Raw genomic sequence first — 16842 nt, 5'->3', positions numbered from 1 at the left:
GCAGTTGTCTGCCGAGTTATAATTCCAAATTCCTCTTTTTCCTTGTTTGCCACAGAATGTATTCGAATAATCCAGGATCATCTACATCTGCCCACTTGCAAGAAAATTGCACCTAAATTACCTAATAACCCATTTTGTGCATGCAATCATGCACTACTGTTTCTGTCCGTGGAGAACAATAGGCTGGGTGCTTTTAACTCGAAAGCCTAGCCGTCACTCCTGCTAAGGCGCGACAGCGTACAGGTCCTGCAGCCAGAAGGGGAGCCGTAAAAAAAAGGCAACTATAAAGTGTGGTCGGTAATCGAATAAAATGGCTGAGTAGGCTGGAGGCGCAAAAGGAGCCGTAACCGGGTTAGCAAGCCTTGTTGTGGATGCCACGACAGTGTAGAGTGCTCAGGTAGCGTGGCATACGGATGGCGGAGATCAGGAGGCAGCTGCATGGGAAGGAACACAACAAACTTGAACACACTCGAGCATACCAGCCCAATTTGCCCTGCGTACTTTGCGCCGAAAACTTCTAAATACAAAGCTCCCAGCGCCTGTTTTCAGAGGAGTAGCCGCAGAAAAACATTGCTGTTTCTGTTTTCTTGCAAAAGACCACATTTATCAACTTATTCCGCAGTTACTGCACACCTGTCACAAGCACTGACTGTTTGAAATTAGTGTTCCATTTTTTTTGTTAAACGCTTCCTTAAAGAGGAGACAAGGTACTTGCCATGAAAGGCCTTTATCTCCACGGACGAAAAGTTCTCAGTGATCCTCATCAAACCCTTAGTCGCTTTAGGACGTTAAACCCTCCTAAACCATAAACGATCCTAATGAAACGTTCGCCTATTAATTGAGCGTCGAAAGATCGACAGATCCGGCAAAATTTATCAGCTAACAGAGTGGGTTATTTTTCGCGATTTTTTTTTTGTGAGGCAACTTTTGCTTGCACATTCTCGCAAAAGGTAGCCAAATTGTGCATTGATGAAAAATTGAAGCCATGCGTAAAATTTTTCTGGTGATTGAAGGCGAGTTTTCGAGAACACATTGGAAGCAACATAGCAACCCCAAGAAGATAATGACTACGGACTTTCTTTTTACGGACAGGCAGTGGACATTAACAATTATACTGCACCCGTCTCCAAGGTTAGTAGCTAGGTTTCGAAGTGACAGAAGTGTTTGGTGAACTCATTTTCGATAGCTTTATTATAAAAATATCAACGAATTATTAAAATCATCCATCTCTCATCCAATCGAAATATCAATAAATTTATTGATGAATCATTGAAAAAATCAGTCAGTCACCAAACAACCATCAATAGATAACTAAATGCACCTAAGGAAAAGTTTTCCCAGCTATTTGTGCCTTCGCAGGTTGAGAGCAAACTCATCGAAAAGAAGAGGAGGAGAAGGGAACATTGATTATGTTGAAAGCAGAAACTTAATCCCTGTGATCACGATGTCTAGTGCCTGGCGAATAAGTGGTTAAAGTTTTAACATACGGACACATATCAGCCTAGATGTGTACCAGATTAACGTATGCCTGTTGCGCATGCGCAGTGAAAGGTGGAAGGTCCACATTGCTCCAAACCACACAAGCGCGCTGTGCATCGGGCAGATGGTAATTCGGACAGTGTCTTCGTTACAACGTATCTGCAATAGCCTTCCCGCCGATGAGAGCGAGGTCAAAGAGTCCCTCTGGAGGGATGGGGAGGCGAGATCAAATGAGAGTATAGTAAAAAGACAGCTCTTCAGGTTCGAATACAGAAAAAAATGTGCAGCAACAAAAAAAATATTAAGCAGATTGACCACCGGCGTTACTGATGAGCTCAAGGGTGCTTTATGACAGTTATTAATTACGGTTGTTACAAATTATGCCACATTTGAAAGGCATCATAGGAAGGAAAATTGAGAAAGCTGCTATAAGAAGCAACGGTTATCGAACACAACCACATTTATGAATGTTAATAGAAACGCGCCAGCAACAAGCACATAAAGACTGATACAGGCCTTATAGCAGCTTTGCAACGTCGGGGGTTAGATAAAGAAAAGAATCCTGTCGGCAGATACTAAACCATGAATCAGGAAATGAAGCAGCTCGGGGGGGGGGGGGGGGGGAAGCAGGAACTTTTGATGAAAGCGACGAGGCGGAAACGAATTTACCTGTGTGCACACTATGGCACTTACTTGTTCCTTTATCGTTTTTTGCTTGCCCATCCTAACTTCATTGCAGCGTGGAAATGGATACGAGTGGAGTGATGCGGACGCAGATGTTGCGGTGGAGATGGCGGACTCGAGATAGATGCATATACAGCGGGCTTACTCGCACTTGTGCTTTTTTTTTTTTTTGCTGGGAATTGTATGGAACTGTATGGTTGGAAGGCATTTCTACATATTCGCCGCACTTGAGTCCTCGGAGCTGTAAGACAGTCCTTGCATGTACAAAAGTTGGGACAAAAAGCTCATTAGAGTATTTCGGCAAACGAGGTTTCGAGAACCTCTCGAAAACGGAATCTAAATGAAATTAACTTAGTTTCCGCATAGAGCGGCGCAGAGCCTTTCCCCTTTCAATGCTCTCCTTATTCCTGAGCGGATCCATGCTGCAATCTTTCTTGAGCTAACTAAGCTTTGCACCGCACAGAATGCGGGACAGTGAACGCATGCTTGAGCGCTACCTTTGCAAAAATTTCTTTACTGAGTCTATATACTGTTCATATACTTTTGTCAATAAAGCCTATTGGCTTTCTTTAGATACATTTTATGGATTAGCATATAAGCACTACCGAACCTACAGACTATCGATTGACGATGTACAGAATCATGGCTTTACTCTTTAAGTACATTTTTGTCGCAAAAATATTCTCTAGACCACGAATAGTAATGATGATGATGAATTTTTATTGCGCAAGTATTTGATCCTAAATAAGCCGAGCACCAGACCTGGGGATAGCTTGTACCCATTGTATCAGACCACGAATAGTGGAAACAAAATTTTAAAGGAAAGAAAAAATGAATATAGTCCGTACAAAGTTAATGGAGGGTCTCTAGACCAGTTTTATCAGAGTGCGTTCTTGTTACTTTTCTTCATTTCATGCAAAGCTGATCTCGGTCATGCGAGACAGGTTAAAGTATGATTAGCCACGATTCTTACTCTAGTGTCTGTATTTCCTTCGTCCGTGTCAAATAGTCCACTGGGTTGTGTTCGTTCCTGCCATGCATTACCATCTAGGCTGATCAACCGCTCTTGAGGATTACGTTGATCTGCTCTATTTTGTGCCTTGAATAGCCGGCCGTTAAAATGTGATATAAGCACAGACGAAGAACCCGATGCTGAAGTCTGGATTTAGAAACGAAAAGGGATATCAATGTTACTGTGTCTGTGACTGTTTTTGCTTCATCACCTCCTGTTGCTGACGTCAATATTGACGTCATGACCAAGTTGAACGAAAACGAAGTGAGTGCTTACATAACACTGTCACGTAATGATGACGAAATCGCAGACAACACAAGAGGTCTGCGTAGGTTGCACTGAAACAAGGTCTTTGTTTGGTTCATTTGCTCTCACAGAGTATACTGAACAACTCGGCGGTTTCAATAGCAACATGTGCGTTCGACGGTCGTTGAAGCAGAGTGAGTGCCGCTCTCGTTCGCGCTCAGTTTACAGCTGTCGAGTAACTTCAGCGGAAAGGCGCCAATAGCAGCCGCGACAATTTCGTAACAAAGTAGAAGTGTCTTGTGGCTGCGACCACTTGAGTTAGATCTGCTCTTGCTTCGCGCCGCAGTGAAAGTGATCAAGTCGCGCCAGTGGCTTTGAGCACACGCAGAGGAGACATCAGAAACCTTTGCGGAAATGCATGTTCAAATTTGGCTATCATGGAACTCACTTGCGGCCGTCGGCTGTGCGGTACAAAATGCTTGTTGCCACTTTTTACCGAAGCAGAATGCTGGATTCGACATGCCAGAGCTTTAAAGGGTCACTGAGTGACACGGAGTATACCAACCCGGCTCAGTTTAAAGAGCAGTAATTTTTCAAGTATAAATCAGCTCTCCTCCTCAGTGCTCCAGGGAAGCATTCTTTTGTGTGTTAGACCATGAGTGAATTGGTTACCTAGTGCGTTTTCAAAATAGCTGTTCTAATGCGACAGCATTCAGGATTTTGCATTGCGATACCCACGCCGTTTCTCCGTAACGAAATCGCCTCATTCTTCGTGAGGCCACCAGCACCGCCAAGTCTGAAAATCTGACGACTAGTTTCTTTTAGTACATTCCATTATTTTATCCTACAGCATTATAATGACACAACCCACTCTTCCACCTCAATCCGCCCACTAACCCGCCTAATTTACCTTAATCCACCTATCATTTCTCAAGCAGATAGGTAATTAGGTGTCGCATTTTTAAAAGAAAATGCAAATTACGAGCTATTTTTACTCCACTGCGCTCAGAAGCAGCCTAAGGCTTCGTTAAAAAACAAAAGACTTCCACTCGCATGCGTTAGTAATTGCTTTATAACGAATGGCACCATGTTTTACCCGTACATATTTTGCAGCCGCAATTAATTTAATTATTTTGGGTAGACGGATTGCACAAGCCGCATCCAACTCTATAAATACTCGTCTCGAATAATCATGTAGCACTCTGAAGAAGACTGGCCTCAAGTCAAAACGTCAGTAAACCCTTGTTATATTTTTAAGTGGGTGTCAGTGTACGTTATGAGAATATATACAGGTGTCAGGACAGGGTTACCTAAGTGGAGGTGATGCCTGGCAGGTGGAGATGATGTCACAAGATCACGTGACCTAAGTGGCAGGTGAGCCACTTGCTTTCTAAATAAGGTGGCTTACCTAATGTGAGGAAGACACACAAAAACAGCTTAGCGTAGCAATGTTAAATGTTGCGAAAATTCCTAGACGCCTTCCACTAGCGCAAATTTTCGCGTTTTCCTAAGCAGGCAAATCAGCCGTCACTGTTATTTTTTCGCATTTTTCTGCTGCATAGTCCTATAGACCGGGCACCAACAGCGCACCTTCAGATCTGCCACATGCTGACGCGTGACGCCTGACGCGTCGCACTTTCTCGGAGCTGCTCGGGTGAGGGCTGCAGTGCAGCGCACCGCAGCGTCCGGAAATCGGAGCACATTTTGATTCACTGGCTCAAAACATCGTTACCAGCGCTAAAAAACACCGCGTCGGCGATTGCGTGCTATCGTGGTCAGGAATAAATTTCTAAGGAAAGGAAAAAAAGTTTTTCGAGAATGCGTGGGTGCGCATTGTGCATCTGTCGCCTACATGTCTAATAAACCTCAGTTGATGTCTAAAGTAGTTGGTTTATGGTTCGGTTTATGGGGGTTTAACGTCCCAAAGCGACTAAGGCTATGAGAGACGCCGTAGTTAAGGGCACCGAAAATTTCGACCATCTGGGGTTCTTTAACGTGCTCTGATATCGCACATGTCTAAAGTGTCCCCCCTCAGTTCTCGCTGTATCTTGTGTCTTTTTTAGCGCTAGTAACCATGTTTCAGCCAATGAATCACAAGCACCAGCTAGTCCGTCTTTCTTCTTTAATCAGAGCACCTGCGTCAGCCTTAGCCTGCTATTTAACGCAGGCAACAACAGCTCATGGGTGGTTCCTCCCAGCGCTCGTCTTCGAAAGGACTTCCGGGGCCGCATTTTGTGACGGCGCATTTCCCTTCTATTCCATTTGATCATCTGTCATTATTCGCTTCTCCATTGCCGCAAGTCGTTAGAGGAGACATCATGCTGCTTCTGACAAAAACATGGCCATGATGCTCTCTGCTTGGATAAACCTACCTCGAGCGCATGTCGTGCAGGCCAACCGGCGCCGATGCACACGACTTACGTAGCACGACGAAACGTTCGATGCGTCTCATGAGCTTTGCCGCCAGTCTCTAATTCCGTCTCGACCAGGAAACTGGGGGGTAGTTTGTGCAAAGAATTGGTGCAGCGTGGTCTGTGTGACTCAGTCTGACTGGATGCGGCGGAACGAGACTGGCCCGACGATGCCGGCTTTGTCCATGAATAGCAGTTTGCTTCACTGCCTGCTGCACCTTTCGTCGCAAAGACGTCAAGGCGAAATGGAATGAAAAATGGAAGAGACTCAAGCATCACAGCATAGGTACATAGTGCTAAGTGGTTTTCACAGAACTGCACTTTTCTGGAAAACAGAACATTTATGGGAAGAATAGTTGGATCTTCCGAAAAAAGGGGATGGTTAGCCATTCAATTATGTTAATAGTTTGTACAGTGCGCCACAGCGCCACCTTCTGACGAACGATTTTGTTTTTTAGAAATATTATTTTTTGTCGATTTCGGAGAAAAGAGCATCGTGCTACTGTTTTTGTTTTTAATTAATGAGTTCTTACTTTTTAATCAATCACCCTGTGTATATACTGGAATGCGTGCTTAAAATTAAACAGTTGCTGCACACTCTCTTTTACTTCCGGATCCTAGTTGGCCAGTGCGGTAAAGAAATCATCGCTCATTATAGAAAAAGTAGCGGAGAGAATTTGCATTTAATCAAGAGTAACGTTAGTGGCAATACAAGTAAAAATATCTTTGTAAAATATAGTGTTGAGGCAAGTTCGGGCAATTGTAGCATGCTGTAAAGAACCTGTGATCTATGCTATCATAGTGTGCCTTGATAATCACAGGAAAGAAATGCACAGGTTTTACAAGAATTCTTCAGAAAGAATACAACAAGCGCCATAATGATTTCGTTACTTATACGCTATAGCTGCATCTGAACATGGGTGAGTACTCTAGCTTGCCCGAGTTTGCGATTGGTCCAGATATTTCCTGACAAATCACTTTCAGCCTGAAGCAGGCCCTTGCTATTAGCAGCCGAAGATTCGGAAAGAATGCGCAAGTGGTAAAAAAATAATGCGGAATAGAATCTCAGAGCCTGCCCGATTGAAGGAAGTCAGCAGATAAATGCAGAAGTTAGGGAGCGCTTACTGAGGTCAGTGCAAAGAATGCAGAGGTTGCGTTTAAATTTGACGTTCAATGGAAAGGGAGACAGAATTGCAAGTACAGTTTCAAAGATCTTTGGGGTAATGGGCCCGCTTTTTTATGTAAACAAAGAAAAAGAAGCATAAATAATTGGACAGGGGCGCAGTTTGCAACTTTACTGACGACACATGAAACCCTGTGAGCTTTTATAAGCACCTACAAAAACTCAACACTCTATTTTACAATTTTTTTTATCAATTGGTGAACAAGTAGGGAAAGTTATATGGTCGTGTCTCGGCAAAACATTTGCGAACGACTATGTGATACGTTCAGAGGCGATGGTAAATGAGACGTTTGGGCTGAAAACGTTCATGATCTGAAAACTGCAGTATATGGACAGTGCACAAGAAAACTGTAACAGTTCAACCCATGGAAAAAAAAGGTATGAAAGTTAACACGGGCTGAATTATTTAGCAGCCGGGAGGTTAAAATGTAAAAAACAGCCCATCGTTTACATAGAAGCAGATGGAATTATATTAATAATAATAAAAAGTAAAAACGCCTCTAAAACGCCAAAGGGAAAGGAGGTGCTTTTAGATTCAATCACCAAAAAATGATAGCTATTTTGAAAAAAGGAAAATGGAGGACGTCCTGACTGACCAATATTTTTTCATAGTTAGGGGTAGCCGTTGCTACCCCTCTTTCTGTATTTTCTCGAGCTTTAGCTATAAATCAGATTTTGTGAAGCTTGGGAGGGCAGTTTTCACAGTAGTGGAAATGAAACAGTAGGTTTCCAAAAGAATTGCTTCTCAAAGAATAGGTGTACGCTGCTGTGCGTTCATTGAAGACGCCCTTCCTTAGCCCCACGTATGCAAGTTTATTGCTGAGAAGACTACTCTAGTCCCTTTTTCAGAGCAACTTTGATGTCATTTGGAACTTCGAGATTTCCAAGCGGGGAGGCGGGTTTGCTGAAGTTTAATACAGACACACCCATCTTCTCTTTACTGCTTCTTTATCACTTAATTCGCCCATTGCACCTTTTCTTTTTTTATGTGCTGTAAAAGCTCGTATGCTCTGATGTGTCTAAAATAAAGGTCGAAGCGGCGCCTCTCTAGTCTTTTATATACTTTCTTTTTCTAGACTATATAAACGCGTTCATTATTCTACTATATTTTAGCGACTAGCGTGCGAAAACGCTTTACTACCGCCTATTTTTTATGAATTCGAGTGATGAATCAAACAATATGTTCTGTCCAGATGAAAATGTAGAAAGGTTAATGATTTTAGGTAATCAATAAATATTTGTTTCTGCGGCTCCTGCTTGTGAATTGAGCCTCTCACATACTGCAACTTTTAGCTTTTCAACTGATATTTCTGATGCAGCTCGTTCACTGAGCTTCTCTAATCAAATCGCCATGTGGCCTCTACGAGTAAGTGGGGTTTATTACTGTTGCTTAATACGAAATATAGCGACGTCGACGGTTGCGGTCATAGAGCTACTGTAGCAGACAAAAACCGAAAATAAGGTGTCATAAGGTAGCGTGCAGAGTGACAGCTCGGCAAAAGTGGTTTATAATATCATTTTTCAATTAATTTTCCTCGAAAAGGCGTCACCTCTCAGACTTATGCTTCAGGTTTATGATCATGTGTTCACGCTCTTGGTTAAATAGTTATCCAAAAGTAACCTTACCAAAGCCTTGCATGCATAGATTGAAATACCTACAGGGATGTGTTTGCAAATGAAAGCCGACATGCGAATTGGAAGTCTAGCACAGTTGGTGCTTTCGTGAAAATTTGCTTTCCGCTGAACTCCACCTCGTATGAATGGTGTTAACGACATGCAACATGCGAAATCGAGCTGCGATGCTGCGGCAAGAACCTTACTTAGCTAATTACAGACGCCAGCTGCAGGTTAAAATAAACAATATTATCTCGTTTCGCCTTTATTCTACTCTGCATTGAAGCTGACAATGCTGGGCAAATGAGCTTCCAAGGAGAAAGTTTCTTCAGCGGCAATAAGCATACTAGCCAGCAGCAATAGAAGGCGCTGATGAAATTCTAGCTAAATATACCATAACTGTCGCTATAAATTGCGCAGTCGGCCACTATCGAAGCTCTTTAGTCGTACAGCACCCACAAGCTGCTTCCTGGACCTGGGATGAAGATTTGGCTCTGCACGCCACATGTTTATCTGCATTCTACCATCCAGTAAAACTTATTCAGGAGCAGTAGTGCGCGAGTCCTCTCTGGTACAAAGTGCCCAGATTCATAATTTTAATATTACGTTTGTTTCAGACACTTCCTCCTTTTTTTGTTTTCATATGATTCATGAAGCGAACCCGCGGAAGGCCAGCGATTCAAAGGAAAAACGAAATAATGGTCGCATCCTAATGGCGTATTCTTTGAATCGGGGTAGCGGCGCGTATAGTCAGGCTCGGTAATTTTTCTCCGTTTTTTTTATCCATACCTTTCAAACTCGTGAAGTGCTGTCTAAAAATTTATCTTTGCGAATACGTATTGCACTCAGCTTTACGACAAACCAAGCGACCGCATCCGTCTAGGGTTGATTTCTTCCAACTTGCGACATCAGGAAAGCTGGCTGTATAGAAGTATCTCCGGGAATGGTGCCAGTTAATCCGTCTAATCAGATTTGAAGACGCTACTCGGTTTGCGCCTGAGGGAAATATACAGTACACTTCGTTTGCTCCGACTGGTTTATATATACATCGGTCTATATGCAGCTCAAAATGTAATTATCCTAATTAAAGATGTTGCTTCATCTTCAGGTTGGCGCGCTATACTTTGGCACCGGGAAAACAAAGCAGGACAAGGCAGGTACGTGAGCGAACCTTCAACTTTTAATTAAATGTACTGCTCTCGTTATATACTCACATACAAAGAACAGATGTGCACACGCGTATATGGTACAAGATGATAAGTGCTATTCATGAAACCGCAACCCGCGTATCACCGCTTTCCATCGCGCTGCTTGTTGGCAATTGAATATCGCTGTGCGTCAGCACTATTGACAGATCGCTTACGCGTTCCGTGAAACCGGCCCGTGCCATTTCGTACGCTTCACAGATTACTCTTTCATTCCGATCTGAGAAATTTCGTGAAAAGATGTATCCTCCGCCTTTAATAATAGAGCCGTAATAGCTATGAAACTTTACCTAAGTGCTTGTTTACGTTTTAATAACCAGTGTCACGTATTCACGACATTTTGCTTACACAGCAGGTCACGACTACTACGTCGGCATGTCCTCTACCTTCAAAGTGTCTGGTAGCATTATAAATAAGCAGTGTAAAGAAACAGATGGCACGAGTGTACGACTTCCACTCAGCGTCATAGAAATTCCCCTCTCCCATTTTCTGGAAATCTAGCGGCAAAAATGAAAATACATTTCTTGATCCGAAAATTGCTTACCATCACTGGGCCATCGAGTTTATTCGAGGCCTTCGGTTTGGTCTTTGACATGACTCCGTCCAGGTCCACAAAAATAAATAAACGATAATTGTTGGGAATAGGCGAAATACTCATTTCTCAGGTATTATTGAGGTGAACATAATTTTGATCGTGGCTTTTATTACGGGTGGATTAGCTAGGCGAAAGTGAGTATGATTTATTTGTGTTGCCTCGACCATTTCAGGGTTAAAGGATTAAGAAATATGCGCTATGAATCCCAAGTCCAAGTCATCTATGCGAAGAAGAAATTTTGTACCCAATGATTTTCCAGAAAAAGCAGCGCTAAATAGACGTGGACACAGACAAGACGACAAGGACGGGTGCTGTATTGCCTAGCGCAGTGTTAAATTTCAAATCTAGGGAACTGTCTCTGCTGTGTTCTCTGGTCATGCAAAGGTATCTCTAGGCAATGTTAAGTCAGGAGCGAAGAATCTTGGCGAGCGGTTGAACCTATATGAACATGGCAGCACTCTGTTGCTCGTTTTTTTACAGCGCCATCTTAAGCTTTCACCCGTGGACGACCCTTTTATTGTTAACAATTCAAACCAGGTTTTAGAATTTTTTGGCGCTAACACAGATAAATGTTACCAGGCTTTTTCCATTGACATTAAAGATCTCTTTTATTCTCTACCTGTCAAGCTCATCCTTGAATGCGTTGAATATTCCATTGACAAATACGGCTCCATTGCTTTCCGAAACACCGCAGGGGTTGCAGTTCGGGGCTTTTTAGAACTTATAAAATTTTATCTCATATCAACCCACATCCAGTTTGAAGGGACGCCACGCCTGCAAAGCAGGGTATATGCATCGGGTCCTGCATAGCCCCTGTTCTCAGTGACCTTTTGCTGGCTCATTTCGAACGTAAACTGCTCGCTTCTCTCATGGACAGCAATGTTATCAAGGTTTTTCGTTATGTGGACGATTTTTTAGTTGTTTTATAATGTGACGAGCAGGCGATGAAATCTGTTAGGAAAAATTTACTGGCTGCGTGCGATATTGTGATGAACCCTCCTGACCTCACCCACGAACTTCCAGTCAATGGCCAAATTCGATTTCTAGATATTCGGTTTGACTTTAGAGATGGTGGTGTCTGCTGGTGCTATGAACCGCACGCGAAAAAGCCACTTCTGTCGTTCAATTCCGCCCACTCAAAGCTCGTTAATCGAGCTATTGCCATGTCATGCCTCAAAAACGCTCTCGACAAAATCTGCCTGCATCTGATATCATAAGCGTTCGTCTGTCAAGCTCAAAGACTGCTGAGCGCTGGGTACCATCACCACCTCCTGGTTTCAGTCGCTGGAGGCCTCCTGGAGAAGAGTTGCAGTAAGGCGCAAACGTGCGATGGTCACGCATAGCGTAGGCAGAAGGTAGCAGTGATACCTTACATACACACTCTGTCGCACAACCTGCAAAAAGGTGGCCCAGCGTTACGACGTGAAAGTCGTGTTTTCTGCTCCTCAGAAGCTGTCCAAGCTTTGCAGGATAACTGATCAGGAGGTAACCCAGCAGGGCGACTGCGGCAAGAATCACAGGCGGCCTTTTGTTGAATGTACAGAAGTTATAGTTTACCAAGTTCCCTTAAGTTGTGGAAAAACGTATGTTGGCCAAACTGGGAACCCCCGACCGCGGCGGCTGCGTTTTTGTGGAGGAAAAACGCTAAGGCGCCAGTGTGCTGTGCGATGTCAGTGCACGTTAAAGATCCCCAGGTGGTCGAAATTATTTCGGAGCCCTCCACTACGCCGCCTATTTCTTCCTTTCTTCTTCCACTTTCTCCCTTATCCTTCCCATACGGCGCGGTTCAGGTGTCCAACGATATATGGGACCGATACTGCGCCATTTCCTTTCCCCAAAAACCAATTATTATTATTATTATTATTATTATTATTATTATTATTATTATTATTATTATTATTATTATTATTATTATTATTATTATTATTATTATTATTATTATTACGTTTCTTATTGTGTATGATTGTATTTCTAGCTTGTATTTCAGAGGTTTCATATTCGTTCATATTAGTATTGGCTTTATTCTTGTTTGTATTTTGCTATATGCTGTACTTGGCTGTTATCGGTCGTTCATTCTCTTTGTTTATTGTTTCATTAGTTATTTATATGTCTGTTGCCTGTTCTAGCTGTTTTCATTTACCGCTGTTCTCGCTGTTTTCTTGTTTTCGCTTTTTTGCTTCATGCTTGCTGTCACGCCTAGTTTATATGTCTTTTTTTTTCTATCGCCTTGACTGCTGCATTACCTCCCCTGAGTGTCTTCCTTTGTAGTGAAATAAATTTACATTTTGTGCGTGTGAATGGTGTACCAGCACCAAGACCTTTGGGTTGTTCCTGGGCACCGAAAAATAAAGATTGATTATTATTATTATTATTATTATTATTATTATTATTATTATTATTATTATTATTATTATTATTATTATTATTATTATTATTATTATTATTATTATTATTATTATTATTTTTATTATTATTATTATTATTATTATTATTATTATTATTATTATTATTATTATTATTATTATCATCAAACTGGGAGACGCATGAAGGAAAGTTTAAGAGAGTATGCCAGGAACATGAAAAATTCTCGCGAGGGAAAAGATTTTGAAGGTTTCCTTGCAAGTCACTGTCTCACTTGCCAAGATTGTTCACCTGCACTTGATGACACCTCCGTAATCAGAAAGTGAAAAGTACGCATCACTAGGAAAATCTCAGAATCTGAACAGATATGTAGTCTGGGAGACGGCTGTGTCAGCACCACCTCTTTAGCCCTTTCCCAAAAAAGAACTCACTTATCTGCGCATGCGGAACGTTTGCCACGGCTGTACACAGCGTTTATAAGAGCGAATTCTTTCACAATAAAATCTGTTCTGAGTTCAGCGCCCGTCCTGGTCGTCTCGTCTGTGTCCACGTCTTTTTAGCGCCGATTTTTCTGCAAACTATGCCCCAACGCGCCCAACTCGCCACATTACCCAATAATCTTCTTCTTTTTCAGGATTGCAATGTTCTCGTAAGAACCCTTAACTCACACAGCCGCAACCTTTCGGCCCCTGTCGAGAAACTTCTCGTATATAAGAGGCGGACATGCTGATTCGCTTGTGTGTGTCATTTCATATTTAGCGCCTTGTACTCGAAGGAAAAAGCGCCAAAATATGAAAGCCGAGTGCTAGAGGGACGAAGACGTGAACGGTGCACGCCATAGTGTGTGTGACCAAAAAAGCAATATAATTAGTCCGTCTCCAAAAATGGTCTCCCTCCACCCCCTCACATCAAAATCTCCATTACAAAGTTGCAACGGAGCGGCGCGTCAAAGGAAAGCATCACCTGGAAAAGGAACTTGAAATAGAAATCACCTACAATGCCCTTTCATTTTCACGTTTTAAGGCGGTTGAGTCTACGATGGCGGTGTCATGTGCTAGCTGGGCTGTTGGTTCTAATTCCACGAATTGTTGACATGCCTTTCTTTTTATATTTCAAATGCCGCGTTGGTTTTTTCGGAGCAGAGTTGTACTTCGGCTGTACAACCGCATTTGCTGTGAGGTTTTCTTTAAATATATGAGCGAATACTTTGAATGATTATGTCCGGGATTTCTTTAGCAACGACGGAAGGAATTTCGCATGCATTTAAAAGTAAACACGGCTAACGCGCATAAAGAAAATAAAGCAAACAAATGACAATGAGACGGGATGATTCCCAGGGCTACAATACCCTTTTTCAAGCACCCCTTCTAACGTCTGAAAAAGCAGTGTCAAGTTCTACATGGGTAACTTGAAACTAATTAGAAAAGCACCGTCGGCACTGCTGCCTGAGAGATACAAAGTATTATATGCACTGATGTTGCAAACTTTAGTACCAGACGCGAAATCAAAAACTTGTGCTTTCCGACTTCACATTGCCCTGGTGCTACGGTCGATGAAAACCCAATTACAGCGCCGGTTCCAGAAAAACGCGAAAGACGGTGCGGAGCGTTTTACGCAACGCAGCTTAAATGCAGAGAAGCTAAAAAAAAAACGCTTCGATGCATCTGCACGGGCGGAACGATGCTGCAACGCGCAGGTGGGCGACTTAAGATTGATAGCCGAAGCTATAACACTGAAGCTCTCGAGGGTGAGGCGCGTTGCGAGAAGGAAAAAATAAAACAAAGTGGGAAAGAAGAGAAAAGAGGCTCCGGCCACCAAAACGGATCGCACTGCACGCTTCATTGATCAGATTATGAAAAACATTTTGCCCACTCAGCTCTGTCTTGACGCAGTTAATTCAGGAACAATCTGTCACAAAGATCTTTTCATGCTGGCCTTGTGCTTGAAACGATCAGAGTGAGTACTGATAATAAATATAAGCGAGGCGCGAGAAGTTTGTACTGTGGGGCCATTGAATTATTCATGTGCGATTTCACTGCTTAAAATATTCGGCAATCAACGATTTGAGACGCTCTGAACTTTACAATTCTTGTTGTTTCTTATTATTGTTAAATTTCGTCTTCCTCTTCTTCGGCCACGTAACCATGCTACCGATTAAACTGAGACTATTACCGGCTGTCTGATGACCGTCAAACCGTTTCTTTCTATAAAACAGCTGCCTCCATGATTCAATATTTGGGGCACTTTTACAAATCTTCCGTATAGTGCCGAGCTATGCATGCACAGGTGTTAAAAAAAAACTTTTTCCGCGATGTTTTATAACAAGGGCCCACTTTTGTGGCCATTTTGTTGCTAATGTTACTCGGAGGATATATCAATTGCTGCAGTTCTAAGCAGATAATTTTCACTCCTTTAGCCAGTAATTTCACCGTATATTTCTCGAGAAACATACCATGTGAAGGGTATCGAGAACATCAAATTAACAACTGCTTCTCTAGACGTCTGCGCTCTAGATCAACATCAGAGCAATAACTTGTCGGCATAAAAGTATATTTCTGCCTCTTCCAACGTTGGGCATGGGCCAGTCAATTGCTTCCTTACGAGAAGCCGTTGCGAATAAAAATTGACGGCCAGAACAATAGCAAGCTGACTCTATTTTACGTAAGTGCAAACACAGTGCTTGTCGCCAGAGCTGATGGCGGAGCGGGATTAATTGTTCATGTGAATTCAATTTGCACTAATTGTAAACATTCGCTTGTTAGGCGAGTATTAGCCACCAGGTGACGCGTAGGAGAGTGGCAGCTCAACGCATGCAGAGCAATCTTTCAAGCTTGAATGACTGCTCTGAAGTAGCAATAGTTATTACCTTACATGGTGCCACTAGGCAGATGCGGCACACGGACATTATTTTTAGGGCGCAGCTCTTAGGCTCTCGGTCTCATTGCTTAGGCGACGTAGTCGTCGGTGTCGCCGTTATTAGTATAGTCGGTGGGATAAAACGCCAATGACAGGTCACAGGTCCTCTGACACCTGTCAGGTGACAGGTGACTAGTAGTGACAGAGCGAAACGCCACTTGTCACGGCGGGAGCTGAGGACTGAAGAAACCGAAAGGTGGTGACAAGAGAAGATCTCTCAGGGTGGCTACCAACGTAACTCGCCACCTTTTAGCGGTGCCAGCTGGCGTGCGATGAGCTACGCTGAAATTTTGTATTACCGGTCATCCCAGTTGTCTTTCAATATTATTTTTCAAATTCACGAGGCATCCCGCCATTACTAACGTGGTATTTACGCTGTAAATAATAATTTGTGTCGTTAAATAAAACGCCTTATGGTGATCCGGAGTTCCCGTGTTCGAACCCGACCGCGGCGGCTGCGTTTTTATGGAGGAAAAACGCTAAGGCGCCCGTGTGCTGTGATGTCTGTGCACGTTAAAGATCCCCAGGTGGTCTAAATTATTCCGGAGCCCTCCACTACGGCACCTCTTTCTTGCTTTCTTCTTTCACTCCCTCCTTTATCCCTTCCCTTAGGGCGCGGTTCAGGTGTCCAATGATATATGAGACATATTGCGCCATTTCCTTTCCCCCAAAACCAATTATTATTATTATTATTATTATTATTATTATTATTATTATTATTATTATTATTATTTATTGTTCGTGCCAAAATTATTCTCTCAATTTCTTCTCTAAGTGGGAATCGCAAAAGGAATTGTCTGGGCGAATGAGAGAGATATATATAATCACATGAAGAGGCACCATGATCGCCTGTTTGTGAAGGCATTCAATAGAGCCTACAGAAAAATTAAATTTCATCGGCTGAACTTCGCAAATAAAATTATTTCATTTTTCTGTAACATAACAGCAACATAAAACGAAACAAAAGTGACGAAATCAATGCCTCAAGACGAAAGACATGTGGTTCTTAAATTTAAAACTTGACGCATTTCAGCGTTACCTTCCCGCTTTGAGAGCTTGGAATATTCAGGCACTGAAACGCTCAAGCTCCTCTAATAGGCGGCGAAGTAGGGCCGACGCCTCGACGTCGAATTGAT

Source organism: Amblyomma americanum, chromosome 6 (genome assembly GCF_052857255.1).
Source record: "Amblyomma americanum isolate KBUSLIRL-KWMA chromosome 6, ASM5285725v1, whole genome shotgun sequence".
Lineage (NCBI taxonomy): Eukaryota > Metazoa > Arthropoda > Arachnida > Ixodida > Ixodidae > Amblyomma > Amblyomma americanum.
Note: the sequence above shows the minus strand (reverse complement) of the source record.